The 25,802-nt window shown below is 43.0% G+C and overlaps 1 protein-coding gene across 1 annotated transcript in view; it reads left to right on the forward strand.

Annotated features, from left to right (window-relative positions):
• tgfbr1b (transforming growth factor, beta receptor 1 b) overlaps positions 1 to 25,802 on the forward strand; it is an 80,041-nt gene that overhangs the window by 965 nt on the left and 53,274 nt on the right. The gene's annotated exons all lie outside the window — the stretch shown is intronic.

Genomic DNA, 25,802 nt, shown 5'->3' on the forward strand with positions numbered 1-25,802 from the left:
CGATGTTTTTTAAATATTCATAACTCGATGTACCTTAACGACCGTTAAGAGCCCGTGAAATTACACTTTGTGTTCGGGGATGATGGCATTGATCCCAGATATGACCGGTTAAACAGTTTGCTGTCAGTAGATGCACCTCTTCATCCTCAGTGTGAATAACAGGCGGTGCGCCAGACTTAAAATGTGAATCGTTGAAGTCTTGTTTGTTGATGTGTTGCAGTCTTCTTGCGCAGTAGGTTTACGCGTTATTGAAACGGCACATACTTTAACTACAAACTCGAAATAGCTTCGCAGTCACGATGTAGAGGTGGAGGACGACTGCAGTTGAAATGTGTAAAGGAGACCAAACGTGCTTGGTGTCTTTCAATCATGCGGAATACGCGAGCGTCTCCTTATGGTGCCGTAGGAACCTCCAGTCGTGTATAATGTGCTGTTTATGGTTACTGATAAGCAGTATTTGTTTACCCCGCAGGATTTGTGTCTTGGTTTCGGCAGTGATAGCTCCCCATCAGAGAACGGCACGGATGTGTGCACCAGTCACAACCGCTGCTCTCATTAATGCCCGCTCTCATTACGCTCAGATTTTATTTTCATTTTGCGACGGAACTGTGTGGCATTTCTTTGTTTCGACCGTGAGCATATTGCAAAACGAGAAGGCTTAAATGAAAATGAGTTTTTTTCCACTCTGTTGAATCAAAGACTCACGCGTTTCCTTTGTGTAACATTCCTTTGTGTGGAGAGGGAGCCTCGCCATGAGTGGAGGAGCATGCTTTTCAAACGGCATACATAAAGACACGTCAGAACCTCCCCACGCCAAAAGCAGGGTCGTGTCCTCATATACCCCACCGCTGCCTCAGATGCACACTGCTTATTAAATAGATATGTTGGCTCAGAGACCACGAAGAAGGGAGGGAATTGTCCAGAATTGGGATTGTCATGGCGTGCATGGTTGAGGCATTTCACCATAAAGAATCCGATATTTTAAATGCAGACCCCCCCCCCATCCCTACACACACACACACACACACGGTGAGAGAGAATCGTAACACATTTCAGATGAGTCACGTGCATATCCAGGCTTTTATATACAGTACACTCAAGGATAGGATTTTAATCCACCTGCTATCATTGACACTTTAAACATGTCACGTTGCTTTTCGGTGTTCAGCACCACACCCCTGCAGCTCACACACACTTGCTTAAGAAGCATTCACATACAGCGCGCGCACACACACACACACACACACACACACACACACACACACACACACACACACACACACACACACACACACACACACACACACAGGAGTGCTGGCAGTGTGCTAAATTGGGTGGGTTCACGATTACTCTCCTCATCCCACCAGTTTCACTCATCCTCTCGCTTAATAGGCTGCATCCTCATGCTCTGTCACTAGCCCCCCTACCCATCCCCTCCTCTCTTTCAGCTCCCTCCCACCCTCCACTTTCATTTGTCTGCTCTGAGTCTTGTGCTTCTCCCCTGCCCCCTTTAGGCACAGTAAGTAAATGGTCCACATTAAGCTGGAGTGGCTGCTATACAGAATGAGTGTTGTGTCAGCACTTTCAGTCAAATGCAAGACACTGTCAAGGGAGACTCCCGATTAGTCCTGGCTGTGGATGGGATTGCTTTGGAGTGTTGTCTCGGCTCTTTTTGCTCTGGGGTTTTTACTGGTCATAACATTCTGGAAATAACTAGGGATTTAGGCATGTATGTGTCCCACTTTATGCTGCATACACTATATGCTCAGGAAAACGTTGCAGTGTTTGGGCAGTTTGAAGCTAAGGAAGTTGACATTACATAAGGCATGTCCTGAAATGGCGTCATTCGAATACACTTTTCTTACACTTAGTGACTGTTTCACAAAAAGCTCTTCCAGAGATTTATTTTATTTGCTCAGTTTGAGAGCTGTCTCACTTTTGTCCACAAATTCTCTCTCAACTTCACATTCACTCGTACATTCTGTACATTTTAATGTTAAATGCATCAATCTCATGCACTTGGAGAGAAAAATTAATTGGCTAAAGCCATGAAGAACTTTGTGCTCTTGTCAACACTTTTTTGCTTGCATCGTGGTGGAATCTAACTAAATACATTCATGCTACTCAAGTACTGTACTTGAGGTACTTTATTTGATTATTTAAATTGTATGTAACTTCATACTTCTAGTCCACTATACAGTAAAATTGGCAGTGTTAATCCAGTGTTTTCCATACAGACCAATACGTGAGGCAGCGCCACAAATTGATTCCGGGTTTTTTCTTTTCTCGACGCGATTTTGAAATATAAATATCATTCCGTTCATTCATCTCCGCATAGCACTCTTACAACATTGTCCGCCACATATTGATTTTATTTTTTTAACTATTTAAAATAGGTAAAATTGTATTTTATCATAACGCATCATTTAACATCATTGAACATAATTAACTCATGTATTTGCACCCTATATGTGTTATTCTTACCCAACACCTTCGTGATTACTACTTTTTAATATCATGTTTTTAAATAGAATTATTTTTTATACTTTACCATATACCGCTAACATCTAAACAAGTAAAACTTCAAATATTTACAGGGTGAAAAAACAACAAATACCATTTAATCCATGTCTTAATATAAATGTATTAAAAATAAAATCATAACCCTCCAGGTTTAGTTTACATTTTGTTTAAGTTTGAGATCCAAGTGTGACAGGTAGCTCCCATATCACATGACAACGTCCTCCTTGAGCACATTTCAGTGATTTACCAGGACAGAAACCATGAATCAGTCGCATATGCCTCACCAACAATGTTGGTACTCACAAAAGGAGTCTGGCAAACAAAACAAATCAACCCCATGGTATTAAATAAGACGGGTAATATCAGAAAACCACTCACAATACCCCAAAAAACAATACTGTGTGTCAATGTATGCATTAACTAGTGTAGGAGTCTGGCCCTGGCCTCAGCAACACGTGGGCTCTCCTGGACTTTGCAGATATCTACAGTATGTTGTGAACAGGTGTTTGTATGAAGTTGTACATGTTGTGGAGCACCTGATTGTAAATGGTACCAAATTCAAAGTGCGTTTTAAATAGTTCATCAAAAGCTCCAAGAGAACTGGTCGACTTGCATGGTATGACCTGTTTGTCCAGAACGATGAAGAACTTGTTGATGGTCTTCATCCCAACGGCAAGCAGATAGGGTTGAGTGGTGCTGCTGATGGCATCAACATGGTCCTGGATGCTTGTTCCACTCTGAGGATAAAATAAGTAAAATCAGTTTTATACATTACAAATGAGGTGAAAACACAAGGCTCGCTCAATAGGGAAAAAAACTTTTTGGACATTGACAGTTACAATACAAACCTTCTTGAACACAACAAGATGCTTCTCAGCTTGAGATGCAGACACAAGTTGCCTGGTCTTTTCCATGGGCTGAAGGAGGAATCCGGTGGAGGAGGGGGAGGATAATGGAGGAAAGATCACTGTCCCATCCTGTACACAGAAACAAAAGAGATGAATGTTATATAATGGTATGTCTATCAATTAAACGCTAATTAAACAACCAAGCATTAGCTAGTTTAGCCAACTCTCCACACATGCAGTTTTTTCTCCTTTTATAACAAAATCACCCATCCACCATGGAATGTTAACGTTTCCTCTTGCCAACATTAGCTTATTTAACATACAGAGTTATTGGTAATTACATTACCTTAATGTTACCTTCGCATTTAAGATAGCTATCAACTCAGTCACATTAGCCCTATATAGAATTTGCTATTTTAAGACACAAAACCAGCTGGAGTGCATCGTGAACAACAATATAACGTTATTCTAAAATGCTGCTTCGGTTGAAATGCAAAATAATTGTTTTGAAAGGTGAATAGGAGAAACTTATCTTCAGTCACTAGATGACAAAAAAATGGCTCCTGGAAATTTCTAGTCCGTTTGAGGAGATGGACGGGGCTTTCCAGAGTACTTCTTCCATAAAGTATTCTAACTACGAAAATGTTCACCAACACTAGGGGGCGTCTTACTCAGGCCGTTCTCATAACTCCGTAAGAGGCCCTAAACTTTGACAATGCATATTTTACACTGGGGGATTTACTGTGTACACCTTAGAGTGAAATATTTCATTTTTTAATATTTTAACTTTACTGTAATAATTATTAGTCAGACTACTTTGCAGATTCAGGTAATTAATACACAATGTTAACCAACCAATAAACTGATGTATTCTCGTAGTTCTCATAGTTCTCAACCAGCGTTGTCCTGGCTGGGCACGTTTCCTGCACAGCGGTGAGCAGCAACCACTCTAGACTGACTTGCTAGTGGCTTGCAGCTCCTTCTGCGTCAGCTTAAACGTTTTCAGTTCATTATGAAATGGTGGCGCGACAAAATATGACATTGGTGCCCCTCCACAGTCCAGTTAATTAACGGGAAACACTGGTGAGTGTTATTATGGAGATGTAGTGTCCAACAATTCCACGCTCAATATTCATGCAGCTTTTAGTACACTGGTATTTGGAAGCACATTTGTCATTTTTCATTACCACTCAAAGCAAGATGAGAACTACATGCATAGTCGTTTCTTTTTTTTTTTTAATAAATGTTTCATTGAGCACTAACAAAAGTACATAATGCAATTACAACAGGTACAGTACTCACATTTTACTCCCCCCCCCCCCCACCACCTTTCCCGCCCTCCCTCCCTCACCCTTTAAGATTAGAACTTTGATATGAACTTTGAATGTATGCACTAAAATGTATTGAACGCTCCAGATATACTACTATAGACTGAACTAAGTAAAGTAAAGTAAAGTAGTATATATATTTATAATCAGTGTTCAGTCCTTCAGGAAAACAGAAACGAATCGGGAAGTAATATTTTTCAGTAAGGCAACAGTCATGGGATTTTTTATCAAGGCCACTGTGGGAGTTCTGCTTTCTTTCCTCAGTAGGGTTCAACAGATAGGTTGTAGTTGTTTTTTTATCTTTGTACGGATACTGTAAAAAAAAAAAAAAAAAACTCTGCAGAGACGAGAGTTGATGTTTTGATCTTACTTTTTTATCTGCACCATGCCTCCCCTCTTTCCCCAGCTGCAGGCCATTTTTGTGTCGGTTGTGTGCGTTTCCACTGTGTGTGTGTGTGTGTGTGTGTGTGTGTGTGTGTGTGTGTGTGTGTGTGTGTGTGTGTGTGTGTGTGTGTGTGTGTGTGTGTGTGTGTGTGTGTGTGTGTGTGTGTGTGTGTGTGTGTGTGTGTGTGTGTGTGTGTGTGTGTGTGTGTGTGTGTGTGTGTGTGTGTGTGTGGCGTTGTTTTTCTGGGTGCTGCTGCTGTCAGGACCAGCAGCAGGAATGCCAGGCATGCGAGTGACCCTAGACGCCCGTTGTCCCGGCCCAAGGAACCACGACTAATTTGAGAGGTTGTAGCCATGCCAGTGGCCATCGGATTCAAAGGCAGCAACGCGTTAATGAATGGCCCCCCACTCTGCTCCCCCCCGCGGGGGAGGCCAGGGAATCGCAAGCTCCACCGCTGATTCTGTTTTTGTGAGAGGCGAGAGTTATGCTTGTTCATGTCAGATGGGAGGAGGAATTAGAGCGACTTCCAGACCTGCAGTTTGAAGAAGTGGTGCTGTTTTAAAAGCTGTGGTAAACAGTATTTTCTGGTGGTAGTTAAGTGCACGATATAACCAATCCTCCCCAAAAAGAGGGGTTTGAGTCGGGGATCCAGTAGGGATAGAAGTAAAGCTAAAATAACTTCTAGAGGTACCCAGATCATGTTTTTTATTTAGATATCATTGCTGACTAAGGATGCAAATTATCGAGTAATTCATTAATCGATAGTTGTTTCATCTTATCGATCGATGATCGATTAATTGATAAGCGGCAATTCTTCTGAGAAGCTGAATTTCCCTCTGAATAGGTCCTATCTACTGTATACGTAACATAAAATGCTATCTTCCTTATGATATAAAGAAAAATGCAAATCATATTTTGAATAATTTCATTTTAATGCATCAATTTGGTGAATTTTGAGAACCAAAATATGACATATCAATTACTGACCAATTTGCTTACCAAACTGCTGGTACTGATCCAAATGTTGACATACTAAATGGGGTTGAGGAGTTTAAGCATTCAAGAAAAGATGAAAACAAAAATGACTAAAACACAGTGCTGAGCCTTTATACTATTAGTTTATTATGACTATTATTATTATGATTATTATTAATATAAGTCCTCAGCCTTCCTTGGTGATTTGGTTTCGTTCACATATGTCGCCACTCGCCATCTCTGAGTGACAACTGTCAATGAATGTGAATGTGTTCTAGCGGAATGTGGGCGGGTACAGAGATAAAATTAAATAATTGTAACTTTCTGCGATGCGAGTACCAATCGGAATGTAGAATAGAGATGATTGACAGATGACGTCTACAGAGAGTTCCACAGAGAGTTGTCGCTTGAACTCGTCGCTGGCGGCAGTTCATTTTTTTTGCCCGCGAGTAGAATTCAGCGAGAAAGCGAGGGGTGACGGGCGAGTAGCGACGTATGTGAACGGGGCTATACGCGCCGTCAAACTCGCCAGCTGAGGGGGGGTCGGCGGGGGGGAAAACAGAACGTTGATGAGCCAAACCAGCCGCGAGGATTCCCCCTTAAGGGGCGTTCACACCGAACGCGATAGACGCGAATTGAGCGGCGACTCTACATTGAAAACCAATGTAAATGGCGCGATGACACGCGATTCAGGCGGAGGCGGCGCGAATGGAGCGTCTGGCGCGATGAGACGCGGCGCGAATGGCGCGTCTGACGCGGCGCGAATAAAGTTGAAAATATCGAACTTTTCAGGCGGCATCGCCCCGCGACATCCAATCAGCGACGAGTTCAAGCCGACAGACAGATGAGCTGAGATGGACGGGCTGCATTACCAAACCCGACTCGGGAAGACCGGACCCCGGCGCGACGGGGGCCATACCGGCCTCACACCGTCCATGGGCTGAGCCTCGATCAGAAGGACTCAGGCCCCCGCGCGACACCGGGCAATCGGTCTTCCGTGCGCCACATTTCCCACGTCCGCCCGCCCGTCGGACGGGGATTCGGCGCTGGGCTCTTCGCTCGCCGCTACTGAGGGAATCCTAGATAGTTTATTTTCCTCCGCTTAGTAATATGCTTAAATTCAGCGGGTTGTCTCGTCTGATCTGAGGTCGAATGTGGCCCCGACTCTGGGGAGAGGTGCGAGGGACGTGGCTCCCGGAGGAGGCTCACGGACTCTGGCATCGGGTACCCCGAGGCGGAGGAGGAGGGTCCGCCGACGTGACCCGCCGGCTCCCCTCAAAAATGAGCGTCATGCGCGAATGAAGCGAATGACGCGAATGAAGCGAAAGACGCGAATGAAGCGAAAGACGCGAATGACGCGAATAGTCCAAAATGATCAAGCGGCGCGATACACGCGTCTCACGCGATTGTATTCGCGTCTATCGCGTCCGGTGTGAACGCCCCCTTATAATACGCGCTGCTGCCGTCCTGTGTAGGCCTATCATTAGAGCCGCTAGTTAAGTCCATTTGCCTTGATGAAATCATTTTGGTCAAACATTGAGACTATGGTCAATGTGTGTGAAACACTGCTGCCAGTGTCCCGCTTCCCATACGCCTTGTTGTTGTCTTCAGAGCCCTGCCTCGCTTGTGTTCGCGCATGTGCGTCAAGTACGTCGGGCGTCAATCGCGCCCTCACGTGGACTGGCAGGGAATTACGGGTTCAAAACGCAATTAATTGCAATTAATTTATTTTAATCGAGTAATTTCTTATCGACAATTAATCGATAATCGATTATTTGTTTGCATCCCTATTGCTGACTGTCAATGAGCCATATCTGCTGATACAGCTCGTTTTTATTTTAGCAGCCCATATTTACAATTTTTGTTCTCCACAGTCGAAAAACAATTTCAAGTGTCCTGAAGTAGTGTAATCTGCAGGGCTGTAAACTAACTTTTTGGCTCACCTGCCAAGGGGACCGGTAGATGAAAGAATCTACCGGCCAAGTACATTTTTTACCGGCCTTTTTGTTGCATATACATCTGTTTCACTACTTTTCATTGAGATAACAGTATTATACAGCAGTACATGCTTAAAAAAGAGGCCAAAGTATTAATTGAATTTCATTCATTTCATCTCAAACATTGCAAATTGAAAACTTTAACAGTGCAAAACTGTGACAAAGGAAACACTCATTAATTACTCATCAGAACTGAGACAGAGAGAGAGAGAGAGAGAGAGACGTGCAGATATACCGTTGAAATACGCATATTTGTTTATCTACTCTTCACATTTATTAAATGTATTTTCGCTTCCTGTTTCCCAGTGCAAGTTGAGATACACAAATCTGATCGCATTTGTCAATCGCGGTATTTTATTTTGAAAATTGCTTTTATTTTGAAAATTGACCGGATTGTTTCCTGTTTCTTTGTGTGATTTACTGCCAGAATTGACGCGTTCGCTCGCGGCACGCGCAAAAATAGAGCAGACGCCGAAACGATCGCTTCACGGCGCGGGACGGCCGCGGCTATTGGCGGCGCTTCCGCGGCCGGTGTGAATCACACTCACTGCGCCAAACTTTTAAAGAGCGGTGACGCGCACGCTACGTTGCTTCGGGGGAACTATTTTCTACAGCGGTCTGGGGAGCTACTTCAGTGTGACACACAACAAATCACCGGTTTAGCTTGACGTTTGCTACCGTCATAATTTATCAGTTTACAGCTACTACAATGTTTTGTTATATCATGCATAATTTATTGCAAGAGCACGACCATCGGGCCAAACATTTACCCGCCCCAGTGGCATGTATCCCTCCAAAATTAAGTCGCCAGGGGAATATTTTAGTCGCATTTGGCGAGTGGCGACTGCTAGTTTACAGCCCTGGTAATCTGTCAACAATTCTAAATGTTATCCTTTTTCTTAGTTATTGTCTTGTTAGTGTTGTTTGCATAAAACACAAATCAAATGCTTAGGAAATACATGATTGTATTTGTATTGATTAAAAGTAATCTTGGCATTAGTGATTTTAATGATGCATTACAAGCTGCTTAGGGCTAATGTTCAAGAGTTAAATAGGTCATATTCCCCCTCTCATATCTAATTTATTATTATGAATCAACTACAGCCTGTTACACCACTACTATATTTTGTTGAAGAGGTGTCATAGAGTGTATGGAGTTGAACGGTGCTACCTTGTATCCAAAATAATTGAATTCAATATCCAAACAAAGCTTCAAAAGAAACAATTATGTGGACTTCTACAGCCGAACTCTAGGTTATTTGTAATTCAGACAAAGTGCCACAGCCCACAGTGTTGTCGGACCAAATGGTCATAAAAGTAAGGGTGCAATGTAATCTCTCACTGCTACACCTACAGCCTGAACAACAATGTCGAGGTTCCAACTGAGATCTACTGCTGAACAACTGTGTAAATATGAGTTTTAGCTGGTTTTGACAGTAAATGACAGTTCCTTCAATTACCTGGCTCAAGTTGACTCAGCTGTGGAGGCAGTAAGGAGGGAGACGACTGCTTTCACCTTCCGGTAGAATAATCCGTTTCGTGTGGTTGTTTTTCACCTTTTTGTTTACCTACCAGAGGAAAACCACAAGTTGACAGCAGAGCAAAGCAAAAGCAAACTCCTTTAGCCCACATGTTTTCACCGTGTATTCAAAGCATACAAAACGTAAAGAAACTTCTGCAATGCACAGGTTTCAGATGCAGACTCATGGCTAATTAAGTTTTCTCTTACAGCAGCCTACCAGACAGTCAGCAGGTTCATTCTGAGCTGTGACTCAGCCTCTTCAAACAACACTCTCCTCTCTGGCTTCAATTAACTTCCTCTGGTGCTCTCCACCCCTGACTCTTCCACTCTCCCTCATTCAGGCACTGCTTAGTGTGGCAGCAGAGAAGACTGCTGGTGTGTTTAAGTTCAGTTGATGTGGAGTTGGTGAGAACTGCAAATTACGGTCACATCAAACGCTAAGCGAACCTTTGCTCACACCGTACAACACGTAACATAACGTCGTCCAGGCAGAAATGCAGCACAAATTTGCTTTGCGTTTGGTGTGAAGACTCAAGACAATGATGTCAATATTCTATATTTTTATCAACAAGATGTCTTCGTGCTCAATGCTTCCTTGAGATGCGGTGTGTTTGATTTAAGATTTTAACCGTCCAAGAAACAGAACCTGATCAAACTACATTATTGCAAATAGTAGCTTTATAGAAACTAAAGCACACAAGGAAAATAATGAGAGATTAAAGAGTTATTTTGAGTTATGTATGATCTTTTGCCCTGTTTCTAGATTGGAAAGAGGAGTCATATTTTGTTGGTGTAACTGATCACACCAGATGATTGAGAAACACACTGAAGGCAGCAAAAGGAAGAATAAACAAAGAAGAGCCATTCTTAAGGCCACCTTGGGTATTTTAAAAGAATTCTGTTTTTAGTTTCACGTCAATATATTTTTTCGAACTGTTGTTAAAGTCATGAATACTAAAACATGGGGTACAAATATTAAGCTGCAAAGAGGCAGGGTTTTTTTCCACAACAAGGTAGATTTCTGAGCTTTCACTGAGTGAATAAAAGCATCAACAAATCACAAGGCAGCACAGACCTGGGGCCTGTTGCACAAAACCTAGATAAGGGATTAAGCTGGGATTTCCCTTCATCCCGGCTGAAGTTATCCGTGATCCGGTTGCATGAAAGCATTTCTCATGTTATGGCATAAGTTACCATGGAGATTTATCCTGTGGAGCTAGCCTGCTCCAGACCAGACTAACAGGATCTATCAATCTGATTTTCATCTCAGCCACTTCGCTGGGAAACCAACGTGTTCATTACAGAAATTCCACTGCTTGTAACATGTTACCGTCCAGGAAGTAGCCTGCTGTCATTATTTCAACACGGTGACCATTATTTTACATTCAGTGAGCCTATATTCATACATTCTATTAAATTCTACATGTGATCCTCATTGTCACAGTTATAATTATTAGGGCTGTAACGATACACGTATCGAAGCTGAAATCGCGACACTCAGATCCACAAACCTGTCTCGCGCCACGAGAAGGCAGAATCGTGACACAACTTCCGGTCCAGATCAGCACTATGAGCTGTAATGACACCACATTAACACCGCAGCGGTCGTTTGCTAATTCTCCGCCGTTGTTCGTTCACACGGAGCGAAGCACCGCTGGAGTAAAGACGAACCGCTGTGTAATTCACAGAAAGCAGCGCAAAGAGACGTCCCGGTACACGTCATGATGATGACGTGTGTGCGTTTTCAAGGGGTTTCCCTGGAGTCTCCCTGTCACTCAAAACCCGACGGAGGCTAAAGTTCACTGAAGTCTCGGTCCGGAGGGCTGACCGTTGCGGAGATTTTTTTTCATCATAAACACTCGGTGAGTTAAAGTTTTTTTTGCCGGTGACAGACGCTGTTTATCGGGCAGAAATGTGAAGAGGAGTCGGTAGGACGGGCGGGAGGAAGGACGCTTCTCCACGTACAGCTGCGGTATTTGTTTCCCCGTTGCCAAAGACAGTTACAGTTACTAGTTGGTTCTGCAACGTTGCTTTGTGGGACATTTCTCTGTAGTAGGTTGAGTGAGGGACCTGTGCAGTTAACAGACCATCAAATAGACACGCCCTCCACGCCAAATCTGCATCTTACATAAATCAAATGTTTAATTTAAAAAAATAAATAATATCGAAATTTGTATCGAACCGTGGGTCAAAAATCGTGATACAAACCGAATCGTGAGTTTGGTGTATCGTTACAGCCCTAATAATTATGTTCATGAAGCTGTTCAGATTGTTCAGTAAAGGTTTCCACCATCAGTTTAAGACCGGGGTCCGATAACCAGACTGCGAGCCCACCTCACTCCCTCTCTGTGATTCTAGTTGTAATTAGGGATGCACCGATTGACCGGCCGCCTAACGTTATCTGCTGATATGAACCCTAAACAGGTTGATCGGTGATCGCTTAAAGTGCCGATCAGAAAAGCTGATCGCATATTTATATATTCTTTTACCCAAGACTGTTTTACTGCGCCTGACACAGGGTGAAAATTTCACGACGGCCACTATAAAGTTCCAGTGTAAACAGCGCTAGTGATGCGTGGTGAGCTTTTATGGACTTGCAGCCTCCCTCGTGCGCACAGTCGGCTCGTCCCGTGACTGTGGATCAGAGTGCTCCTCTGCTGGGATTGTTCCAAAATACAACCTGTGCAACTTCGCAAGCTGCGCAGGTGAAGTATCAACATCACATGCAAGGAGAACGTCAACCGTTCGTCAGCTTATTTACAACCACCCGAGTGGAGCTGAGCAAGCGGGCAATGAAAGCACACAGCTGCATTATTATTATAAAAGTACCGGTCCGGTTCCGCTCCGACGTGCGCACATGTTTCTAGTCAACACGAGCAAGTGGCCACGAGCGGGCAGTGGATTTTGCAGAGCGGTATTGTTATTATAAAAATGCCGGTCCGGTTCACACCACAAGTATGAAGCCCAAGCCCGACCCAGAATCCCGCTGTGTCCTACGCAGTCATCAACAGTATGTTCAGTTACGGCTCAATTATTTTTTATTATTATTCTCCCATCCATTCTGTGATCGGTATCGGCCGATTTATGATTCCTGTGATCGGTGATCAGATCGGCCCCAAAAATGCTGATCGCTGCATCCCTAGTTGTAATGCATTTATGAACCACTGGGGGCGCTGTTGTAAAGTCCGAGTTCGCCCTATATTTTTCCTCCCCAGCCACCATACCTGTCAAAGTTGATTCATGTAGTATTTGAGCGCCCTATTAAAGCACTACAGTAACAATATAACATTTATTTGGTTCATTAACACACACTACTTCTTTTTACTGAGGAGCTTGAACTCCTCATACGCCTCCATCAAAAACTTGTGCTCCGTTTGTGAGAATACGGTGCCCGCGTTGCCGTTGTCATGGTGAATTTGGGATCTGCATCAATTAATCATTGATGGATCTCGGGGTCTAGTTGAGGAAGGCAGTATTAGTTGCACCTGGTTTCACTTAGTCGACTTAGTTCATCCTGGTTTGGCCTTTTGGGCAGAAGATATGTTCCTACCTTTAACAATAAAATCCCTAGACATATGCACTGTAACTGTTTTATAAGGAAACTCAATGAAATAGCGCGCAGTTGCTGAGGCTATGCAACAGTTTTCCTCAGACGGATGCTGCTATGGCTCAATAGGATAATTTAAACATCAACATTTCATTGAATATGTGTTGCAACTGCGGCAAATTCCCTGCCTGAATGGTATTCATGCAAAATATTCACAATTGAGTAGTTTCGCATTTTCAACATTTATTTTTGCCGTCCCCCGAGTGTAAAGGGGCCCTCCTCTCTATGATGCCGTAACGATGAGTTGTTCATCCTTTCTAATGGAGTCCACTGGCTCACTTTGAAACGAGACTCATTGCAACAACAGAGACAGCCATGTCCTGTCTAGCTTTCAGGTTTATTAGGAGAGAAATTCTGCTTGGTGAAGTCATCTGTTAGGGAACGGTGAAGAGGGAGGATGTTTGGAAGATGATGAGGGTGATTATTTTGTTGCACCCCTTAATGGATGGCTCCACCTTGAACTGTCTCGCTGGCTGTTTGCATGGAAGGGCGTGCACTGTGTCTGGGTTGGAGCAGCTGCCAGAGTGCTGGCTGTCTAACCTTTTAGATCAAGCTGCTGCATATTTATAAGAGCAGCAGCTCAGACAGATGTACTGCCTTCTCCTTCCCTCCCACTCTGTCTGTGTGATAGGAACAAAACGGTGCCTCGGTTTTATTTCATCGTTTGATAAAATGGGCATGCTGCATGGCACACGCATTGTTTTCATGAGGATGAGTTGCAGTTAATGCGGTTGTCAGAAAATACTGCTTAATGTCCAAATGATATACTGCACAGGAATGACAACCACTATAACCAGTTTCTCCAATTTCAGTGAATCGTTACCTATATTAAAGTGAATCAATGCGCACCACACACACATTGATCACTCCATATCGACACCTTTCTCAGTCAAAAGATTGTACTCAAAGTGTGCAATCTGGCTTAACATCCCTGTCGAGCTTTTCTGCACTCCCCGAGCCAGGTTTCCTGTCCAAAACTGTCAATAGACCCCCGTCTGCCGAGTCAAGGACGGTGTGTTGCATCTGATCTAGCGTGAGCCCCAGTTTGGTTTTCACCACCATCGTGAGCTTCGGCTCCAGCTTCAACCTGCAAGGACAAACAATGCAACGGGGCTGAGTCTTTCTGGTTGGCTCTGTGTTTGTGTGAGGGGGAGGTTCATTCGAGTCTGGGGCCCCATCGCCCCACACACACACACACACACACACACACACACACACACACACACACACACACACACACACACACACACATACACACACACACATACACAGAGAGCACATCTGGTATGGACAAAGGGCTGGTCATAATAGAGGTGGAGTGGGTAGGGCCATGACCTATGGAAATTACTCTGGGAGCTGAATGGGGGGGGGGGGATCAACTCGCATAAAAAGATCTAAGGGACGCAGTGGGGGCAGGGGAACATGTGGACAGTAACGTTTTTGGCAAATTTTCATTGTTGTGAATATCGCCACGAGCACCTATTAAAAAGCTGAACGATAAATTGTTTTTTAATCAAAATTGCGATTTAGATTACTGTAACTGTTCAATGTAATTGCATAAGCTGTGGTTGAAGAGAGCCTTTATGCAGCACGTCTGTCTGACTGATCTTCATATTGTTCCCCATTTGTGATAGTCCTGCTAACCAATCAGGAGTGCCTTGCTCCTCGTGCACGAGTGACGCTTACAATCAGCGGGGCTGAGACATGCGCACACACACAGTGATCAATAGTCACGTCGAAGACGTTTATTATGCAGAAGAACATGAGTTTTGTCAACATAAGACTCGAACCACAAGAATCCGTGTGATTCAGCTACAAACAGAATCTCACATCAGAAACGTTCAGAAAGTGAAACTTAAATAGCGCCGAGTTGATCAACAGATGTGCTGACTTTGAACCAGTAAAAGTCTGGGGGGGATTTGTATTAATTTATTGAATTTTGATACCACGACCACTAGGGTTGGGCATCGAGATCCGGTTCCAAATAGGAACCGGTTCCTAACCTCTGGTTCCGGAACCGTTAAGAAGCTGTTGGAATTGCGATCTTTTTTTTTTGGTTCTTAAACGTCCGCACTAGTTTGTTTGTTTTACTCCGCTCGCACTAGTTTGTTTGTATTACTCCGCCCGGCGTGCGGAGACTCTGCGATAGAACGATCAGTAACGAGTAGTCTAACGCGCTACTATTGCCAAACCAGTAGTCAGATTAAAGTTACTTATCCAAATACACGGCGCGTTACTATTTTTGTCAGTAAAAAAAAAAGATCTGCTTTCTTCGTGCGTCTCGGGGGTGACGTATGTTAGCCGACACCTTCGGACGGTCGCGTGTAGTCGGCTATACCGGCAAAAACGTAAACAATGGAGGGGGAGAGATACGCATTTTCCAGCTGGAAATACAAGCATTATTTCGACTTCATCTCAGCAAAAGATGGCAACATAAAGGTTCGTTGTACACTCTGTGTTAACAACAAAGTGTTGTCTACTTTCAAGAATACAACGTCAAACTTGAAAAAACATTTAGAGTCACAGCATGGCACAACCACATTAAAAGAGCCGGTCCCGCCCGGTGACGGTGAAAAGGCGCAGCGTGTGAATAAACAAGACGAGTTCTCGATTTCACGGAGCTCCTTCTAACTCAGTCTGTGCTGAAATGCGAGCGGAGTCTCTCTTGAGTGTTTAGTGGAGAAATGTCTCGCTGCTTGCTGGCCCCGCCCCCTCCCTTCGTCATCACGCCGCTCATACTTGTTCATCCTTTGTTCCATAAAAAACACTCCTTGCTGCTCTAATGCTGGTTCAATATTCATAAAATGTTCATTCATGATGTTACTGCCATTACAATATGCAAACAATTATTTAAGTTAAGTGAAGTCAAGAGTACTACTTTTCAACGTAACTGTGGCAACACTGGACCTGTTGACCTGCACCTCAAAGAATCGGAATCGAGAATCGTTTAGAACAGGAATCGAAACAGAGGATCGGAATCGGGATCGGAATCGGGATCGGAATCGGTAAAATCCAAACGATGCCCAACCCTAACGACCACATAATTTGACACCAGCGGATAGAAAATGTCCTTTAAATGGTAAAACACTGAATTTGGGAAAAAATAAAACAGAATCTGTGTTAAAAAAAAAAATGTATTAAAAAAAGTGAGCGCATGACAAAACCCTAGTGACAGTGTTCCAGTGTCCAGCGCCCATTCAAGTAAACAAACAACAATTAACAAGTCTTTTGGATACATTGCAAATCAAATTTGCAGTTAGATATTTTCCTCAAATCATTCAGCCCGCCTGTCTACTTGGCTATCATGCTAGAGAACATACAAATAGATTTAAAATACCTAAAAAAGTCTGTGTCTGCAGGGACATCTTTTGATTTATGATTGCCTTATTTACGATTGTTTTATCATTTATTTTTTCCGCTAAAAAGGATGTTCACTCTGACGTGTAATATCTTTGATGCAATAAAATTGCATAATATATTGTGTGTATTGCTTTCTTCAGGGGCCTAAATTCTTTTAAGTGTCATGTAAATCCCAGTTCACAGCGAGAACATTTTTTTTAGATGCTGAACTGGCCATTTAAATAAAAATGTACTGTTAAACCGCCTTGTAGCCATGACAGTTTTGCCATGAGCCAGTTGTGTGGTTGGTGAAAATGATCGCTGCCACAGAAATATAGCTGTGACTGTATGCGGTGTGAGCCCATATTGTTCTAGCAAGTAGTCCTACTGGCCTAAAGAAACGGGTGAACCTGTGTGTTTGTTTTTCATCAGAAATGCACGACAGACAACCTTCCTCACATCCTCCCTGATGGCTCCAGGGTGGATGTCAGGTTGTCAGATGCAGTCTCTCAAGCCTCTGATGGCATGCAGTGTTTTAGAAAAGCACAAACACGATGTCCTATTTTTTTCTTTTGATGCATCTGATACAGTTTTATCAAACGGAAACAAACGAGAAAAAATAAATTGCAGCTAAAGCGGGCAGCCTCCACAGCGTAAAAATAATATTTTAAATTAAGAGTATAAAATAACAATATGGTTCCAAGCTTGTCATACAGAAGAGAAGGTCTCTTTGTGGAGATTGTGGTTGCCATGGAGATAAAGGTAATTAATTCAGTGCACGACTGGGGTGAAGAGAGGTGCAATGTGTTCATGTGACTGCACATTCACCAAGGTGTTGCATGTGGAGCAGATAACAGCATACCTTCGGTGAATGAAATGGTTGTTGGGTGGGGGGGGGGGGGGGAGTACTCATGGAAGAGGAGGCGCTGCCCTCCTCTCATTCTTATTAAAGACATCTTTATTCTCATAAGCATCTTCATCAAAAACACTCCGCAAATTACCCAGGATATAATCAATGAAACACAAGAACGGGCCCCGTGTCCCACAGCACTGTTTGACGATTCGATGTGTTACAGTGGGAGGGACGCCCATTTCTTCATCATGCAGACATGCATCCTGGTTCTGAAGACAACGTCTCCATTAAGCTGTCTAAATTTTAAAATGCTGGTTTTGTGTGAAAATGATTTGTTGGATAATGTTTCCAGATGGTTTTGGTCAGGACAATAAGCTCCATTATGGAGGTAGAAAACCGTTTCAGTCCTGCTTCCAGAGTAAAACAGTGTAGAGAAAAAGATGAATTTAGCTGCTTAATGTGGACATACCCTGTCCAGTGTCTTTTTATTGTGTATGCACAATTCAGTCAGAAAGTAACGGGGTCATTCCATGTGAAAACAGCCAAAATCGGGGTATCATGTACATGACACCTCTCAGATTTTGCTGAAAAGCGGTGAAAATATGCCTTATGTTCGATGTGCATCTAGATACACAGGTTACGATTCGATTCAAAAACGATATCCTTTTATTACAGACTGATTAGAATTGATTCCATACAGTGTAAGAACGATACGATTCGAGTCTACGGTTAATATTTGCTGTAGATATTTTATAAAATAAAGAAGCCAATTCTATGAAAGTGACAGTACAATAGTTTCTTTTCAAATATGTAAAATACCACATATCCCCAAGCATTGTGGCTGTATGGCACTGGCAAAAAAAAAAAACAGAACAACAAAATCACATGTCAATTAGGGATGCAAACAATTAATCGATTATCGATTAATTGTCGATAAGAAATTACTCGATTAAAATAAATTAATTGCAATTAATTGCGTTTTGAACCCGTAATTCCCCACCAGTCCACGTTAGGGCGCGCTTGACGCCAGACGTACTTGACGCACATGCGCGAACACAAGCGAAGCAGGGCTCTGACGACAACAACAAGACGAGCAGTGTTTCCCACACATTGATGAGACTATGGCGCACCGCTCAATGTTCGCCCAAAATTATTTTGATTCCGCTTCCGCAGCGCTTATTATAAGGGAAAATCCTCGCGGCTGGTTTGGCTCATCAACGTTCTGTTTTCCCCCGTCATGGCAAGGCGTCCCCTGCGCCGACCCCCCCTCAGCTGGCGAGTTTGACGGCGCGTATAGCCCCGTTCACAAGTCGCTACTCGTCCGCCACTCGCTTTCTCGCTAAATTCTACTCGCTGGCAAAAAAAAAAATCACTGCCGCCGACGGCTAGTTCAAGCCGCAACTCTCTCGATGGAACTCTCTGACGTCAACTGTCAATCATCTCTATTCTACATTCTGATTGGTAATCGCTTCACTCGCATCGCAGGAAGTTAAAGTTATTTTATCTCCGTCCCCGCCCACATCGCATCGCCTGTCCACATTCCGCTAGAACACATTCACATTCATTGACAGCTGTCACTCAGAGATGGGCGAGTGGCGACGTATGTGTACGAGGTCAAAACCAAAACACCAAGGAAGCCTGAGGAATAGTCACCCACTTATATTATTAAAAGGGGTGTAACGGTACATGTATTTGTATTGAACCGTTTCGGTACGGGGTGCTCGGTTCGGAACGGAGGCGTACCGAACGAGTTTCCATACGGACATATTAAGTAGAGGACCGCATTTGTGGAGCGTGCTGCAGCCGCACATGCGCAGTTGCGCACACCGCGACACAATAAACAGCAGTAGTAGCGGACGTCATGGCTAATGCCGCTAGCGTTGGCAACAAGCCAGAGTTGGAGGACCCTCCCGCGACATTAAGGTCTCCCGTTTGGGAACACTTCGGCAAAGCGGTTTGCCGACATTGTTCATGTGAGGTCGGGTATATTTCTGGCAACACGTCAAACCTGTTGACGTATTTGAAACGGCACCACCCCCACGTGAACATCGCTACAACGGGGAGAAAGACGAGCGTAGCGTAGGCGGGTCCACACCGCACCGACTGCCCGACTCGCGTCGGTAAATGAAGTCGGGCTACTTAATATGGCCGACTCGAATGGCGGATTACACATTTGAATAGGCTGAAATGAACGCCGACGTGGGCCGATTCGAGCGACCACACCAAGGAGACTCATGTCACGGACGCCGACTCTCTCAAAGACGCCGATTTTCGGTCCGGTGTGGACCCGCCTTTAGTGCAAACACAGCTCCCCACCGCATTTAAACAGCCTCTCCCTGCCCTGTTCAATTTTGCACATCAGATGGAGAAAAGATTTGTTTTTAAAAAAACAGTCTGAGCCTTATTCATGTTATTTAATCTGAGCAACAACTTGAAACTATTTAGTGTTGCAACTGTTCAATTTTGCACATCAGATGGAGATTTTTTTTTAAAGAAACAGTCTGTTATTTTTATTTATTTTTATTTTTTAAATAAATATTTTAAATACTTGTATTTATATTTTTGAGCAGCATTCTAGCTCCAGTGCATGTTCCTACTGTTAAAAGCACAAAAGTAATAAACAACTAGCACATTTATATTTTGCATTTTGTTTTCTTACTGTACCGAAAATGAACCGAACCGTGACCTCAAAACCGAGGTACGTACCGAACCGAGATTTTTGTGTACCTTTACACCCCTAATTATTAATAATAATAATAGTCATAATAAACTAATAGTATAAAGGCTCAGCACTGTGTTTTAGTCATTTTTGTTTTCATCTTTTCTTGAATGCTTAAACTCCTCAACCCCATTTAGTATGTCAACATTTGGATCAGTACCAGCAGTTTGTAAGAAATTGGTCAGGAAACGATATGTCATATTTTGGTTCTCAAAATTCCCCAAATTGATGCATTAAAATGAAATTATTCAAAATATGATTTGCATTTTCCTTCATATCATAAGGAAGATAGCATTTTATGTTACGTATACAGTAGATAGAACCCATTCAGAGGGAAATTCAGCTTCTCAGAAGAATTGCCGCTTATCAATTAATCGATCATCGATCGATAAGATGAAACAACTATTGATTAATGAATTACTCGATAATTTGCATCCCTAATGTCATGTTCTGTGTTGTCCCTTGTTTATCACCCATACAAGCTAGCCAGCTACGGCGTTTTGCGGGCAGCTTCAGCTCTCGCGTTGTTTTAGAGACGCTGGTGTAATGCCCAACCGCTTCAAAGTCTCACGATACCCGATCCATGACTCTGTAACCGATTTATCTAGGAATTCATTGATAATTCGTATCGATTGAGGAGGCTGCTACCGATGCAGCCGTATCTCTCACTTGTTGAACCGAATATCCGGTCGCATCGGTTTATCGTTTACAACCCTAGAAAACACGGGTGGAAAATAAGGAAAAAAAGAAAGATTGCGACGGTGTCCGTGATAAAATGAGAGTCGACATCGGACCCGCGTTTCAAAGGTGGCGTGATCTAAGGGATTTCAAAGGGCACGAAGTCGAGGGGGAGGAGCTCGGTGGTCGTGGGGAAGGAGCGTGAGAGTTGTAAACATTCAAAATCATTCAAAAGTGCCCTTGATCCGCCGGACTTGCTGACTGGGACTTTAAGAAAAAAATGTTTATTGTGTCACAGATAAGACGCATTGTTTTTTGGTGAATATATTTTTTGTGGAAAAACAATCAAATAATTTATATAATCATGTATCAATTTGAAATGCTACAGTGGCGCTTACATGTAAACTAGCATGCTTTAGTTTATATAACATATTTAGATTTATAATAATAATTTGATATTGTGAAAGTGAGATTTATTTCTGAGATGGTTATTGTACCAAAAAAATCTTGCTCGTACACATTACGCCTTTGCAGCCTCCACTTTGGGCAACCTTTGTGACACAGCATGGCGTCCTCTAAAAACATTTACCTTCACATCTGATTATTCTTTAAAGTTATATAATGTGTTAAGAAATGATGCATGGGGACTGAAAAAAGCAAAGCAGCCTTAAATGTATTATTGCTCCTCCAAAAGGAGCAGTGGATAATTTTAGTTGCAGCTAAAGAAAAAAGTTGGACAAACAAGTTAGTTTGGCAGCCTCTAATATCAGACGTAGTCAGAGACTTCAGAAAGAAGTCATCATCTACCATCATCTGTGTTGTATAAACCCTATTTAAATGATTCATTGAACACTGCTCTTCATGTTCATAAGAGGATATTTGCCTCACAGATATTTTATTTATATGAGGAGAGAAATTTCTGTGAAGTCCTGCCTCTCATCTGCCTTTGTGTTTTATAATTTAAAAGAAAAAAAAAAAGCTGCCAGTTTGTGTTATTTGTCCTCGTTGGGTTGACTTGACAGCAGCTTCATCTAAAGGGGAGATGTTTGTTCTGTAAAATATTTCAGTTCAGAGCATCCTGGTTGCAGATGAAGTGAGTTGGGTGACAGATCAGTAACTTCATTTGGGAACGTTGTTTAATTCAGGACGGGCGTTTGCAATGTGATCTTTCAGATCTCAGGGAAAGCAAACTGAGATTTTTATTCAAGGTTTATTTTTGTGGAGCTTTAAGACAGGACTTAGTTTCAAGCCGTCGGAGACAACTTGCTTCCCTCCAGGGACAATACTTTTCTACTTGAATAAATAAATGAACAATATTTGCTTCATTGAATTTTTATTATCCGATCCCAGTTTTACTGTGAAATAGATGTTTATTCCCTTCATTTCACAACCCTTTTACTTTTCCTTCCCTGACTTGAGTTAAACCCTCCTATATCTTGTTTTCTGAGAATACTTTAACACGAAAACAGACTAGAGGTGGGACAACATGTCCCCTTGTGATGTCTTTGGTCTGCATGGTATATTTCCTATATTTTGCCTCTTAAAGGGTATTTTTTTCTTCTTCAGTTACACCAATATCATGATGCATCACAATAGACGATTGTCTTTTGCATTATATCGTGTATCACAGAATTGCTGCGTCCTTTATCACTGATGTCATGGTCAGTCCCATCATTCCCAGGCCTCAACACGGACTAATATTACATTATAGTAAAGAAGCATGCCGGTCAACTGGTATGTTGTTTCCATAACGCTGTAAAACATTGGCTGAGGTTGACTTTTAATCTTTAGTATTGGTGAAATTTCCCATTGCAATACCATAGTATTTTTATTAATTCCTGTCATCGTTTGAACTCCATGCCTCCACTTTGTAGCACAGACTTTGTCTACACTCTACACTCAATGAGATACCTTTTAACCCTTGAGTCATTTCTGTAATTACTGACGGCAGCCTGCTAGTGCACACTAAAAATCCTTCTTTTGTCCAAAGCGCTTCACACTGTTGACTAGGCTTGGGCGGTAATAAGGTATACCACGGGTCTTAAAAATAGCAACGGTATCAGTTTCAATACCGTCATTAAAAAATGCAATCCACTTATATGAGAGAGAGAGAGAGAGAGAGAGAGAGAGAGAGAGAGAGAGAGAGAGAGAGAGAGAGAGAGAGAGAGAGAGAGAGAGAGAGAGAGAGAGAGAGAGAGTCGAGTCGCGCCGCGCACCGAGTGACTTGGTCTCAAAGAAGAACACGACTTCTGCAGTTTGCCAGTATTTCGGGTTCCGACCTAATGAGAAGTAGAGCTTAGTTCGGGCCCAGAAAATCTAGCCCGAGCCTGCCCGAACCCGGACTGACCCGACACATTGACTACGTTAGTGCCGCGATTAGGATATGACTGGACAAAGCCGACACGTATGTTATCGCCTTCTCCCACTACTCACTTGAAATGATCCCATACCTCGGGATTGGTCGTTTGTCAAAATGGTTGTCAATTAATCTTTTGCCGATAAACTGATGAGCTAATCGACTGCAGCTCCAGCGCCCCTTTGGTTCACCTTGTCAGGGTTAGAAGGTTGGAGGGACGCCGCACTTAATGCTTGATCCTCTTCTTCTCTGTGCTGCACACAGCCTGAGCACTGAATGCTACATAATTCAATTACTGCCTTGGACATTTCAAGGCTGTGCCTACGTTTGCCAAGGTATGTGTGAGTTGTTGTTTTTTTTCCAAAGGGATGTGGAATTGAATTGCTATTGATTTGTGCAACGTGAAGCCATTGTCTTTCGCCGTTTCTCCTTCCCTCCTGCCCTCTGTGGCGAGTCGTTGTATTAGATTAAACTTGATCCTCTTTTCATTTGAAGTGTCTCCCGGGGCTTCATTCATGCGCTGTAGCCACTTAAAGCTCGGCCGCGGCAATCTGTCTTTCTTTCCTTCACTTTTTCCTCTCCGCCCGTCTTTTTCCCAACAGTGTTAGAGTAATGGCTTGTTTAGCCCTAATCAGATTGTGCAGAATGGCATCAGGTTCATTTAGAGGAATTACTGCACTACATGCCTCCCAGGACCTGTGCAGACCTTGTTTTTGTATCCCAGTTACAGCTACATGGAGACATGTATATTAATTGAGACGGATTGCAGTTCACGCCTGGCCTTTTAACAGATGCTCTGTTGCGTGTGCATTGTGGTTGGCAGATAAACAGCACAAACAAGTTGGACGATAACTTCAGAAATCAAGTAACTGACTGATCAAATGGCAAACATTGCTCAGTCGAGTGACGTAGACCTACGACGTCACCGAGGGCCTTTGCACAGTTGTCAGAGTTTATTTATGAATTACACATCGAGTGTAGTTGAAGTAAAGTTACCACAATGGTTTTACAGTCTGAGGGTACGACTGCACTGAATCACTGAGAACACAGCAAGGCATTCAGGGATGTTGCACTAATATCACAGCCAGTAATTACCATCAGCTGTGACAGATGAAACACTTCTACTGCATCACTGGTGGAGGCTTGACAACAAACAACACAAAAGCTGCTAACTGTCATGAAGCTCTTTCACAGACAGCTGATATTTGTCACCTTTCAGGACCTGCAGAGATTGTATTACTTATTATCATTAAGTCTCACTCCCACATTAGAAACTTCCTGCTCTGACAGAACAGCTGATCGATGGGGCTTTGCCTCATTCGTCCTCCTCGTCCAGTCCAAGGTCCTCATGAGCCATAGGTAATGCATGAGGCGGCTGGTGGGAGGGGACTGTTGTGGATACGGAGGCTACACAAATATACAATGTGAGGCTAATATTAGCTGTTTGATGAAATCTAATCCGGGTGATTGTTTTGTCATATGTTAGTGTGCCACAGTCAGCGCGGATGCTTTCATTTACCACAGAAAAAGCTCAAAGACTTAATCTTAGTGACCCACCCATCACTCCTACCTGGCAGGTGGAGCGGGTTGCAGCATTATTAGGCGTCATGTTTGAGGGACACACTCAGCAGTAAGCAGTGGGAGAGTAGTCTGTACAATAGATGAGTGATTTATCCCCCCCGATTGGGTTTTGTGATCGGCAGATTAATCCTATATTCAAGTAAACTCTAACAGCTTCTCACCCAACAAGCTTTAATATCTGGTCATTTTTTATTTTGTTATAGAAAGGGCCTTTTCTCTCAGCATTATGGTGTATAGCATGTAGATTGATTGCAAACACTCCCGTCATGAACTTACATTTAAAACAGTCTTCTGAGTGCTTTGGCATTTGACAATGTGTGTTTCACACAGCTGCTGGAGTACATTGAACTTTGGAAGAGATGCATTAGCTTTTTATCTTAACAAGAACAATGCAACCTCAAGCACGAGTGGACACACTGGAAGTCAATGAGGGGACTGTTTACTGAGACGCCTTCATGATTACTTCTGGTGCACCAAACCACACCTTTCTATTCTTGAATGATTCATTAACTGGACACAGTCCTGTGGCTTATCTGTGTGGCTAACATTTTGTAACTCATTTCCGTCTGCACCTTCCCTGAGGTGGGAACAATCTAGCTTACATATGTGGTAAAATGTATTCCAGTTAATATTCAAATATTGGTCCTGTGATATTCTAAATGTCTATTTCAACAAATCTCATGTGCAGACCCAACCCAACAAGTAATGTACTAAATATTGTGTATGTATCCTGTTACAGTGGGAACTATTTATAGTGATCACGTGGATAATTATTACCTGTTTTTCTTTATATCTCATGCAGATGAACTTTAATTTATTTTATGACATGCACATGCAATGAAACAGGCAGATTTGTTATTTACTGGCTCACTGTGAATGCTTGTATCCTTTCCTTCACCTGCTTGAAGTTTGTATTTGCCGACTTTTGGCCGCCTGTGTGTCACGGCGGCGTGAGCGCATTGGAGGGAGCCGGACGCCGTTCGTCTGCTGATCCTCAACTGACTCTGAAGCCCCCACACGCAGAGTTTTACTTCGAGAAATTTTGTTTTTCTACTTTTCCCCTTTCCTTAAAGGAAAACACCACCGCTTTT

Source organism: Eutrigla gurnardus, assembly GCF_963514095.1.
Source record: "Eutrigla gurnardus genome assembly, chromosome: 18".
In the NCBI taxonomy this organism is placed as follows: Eukaryota; Metazoa; Chordata; class Actinopteri; order Perciformes; family Triglidae; genus Eutrigla; species Eutrigla gurnardus.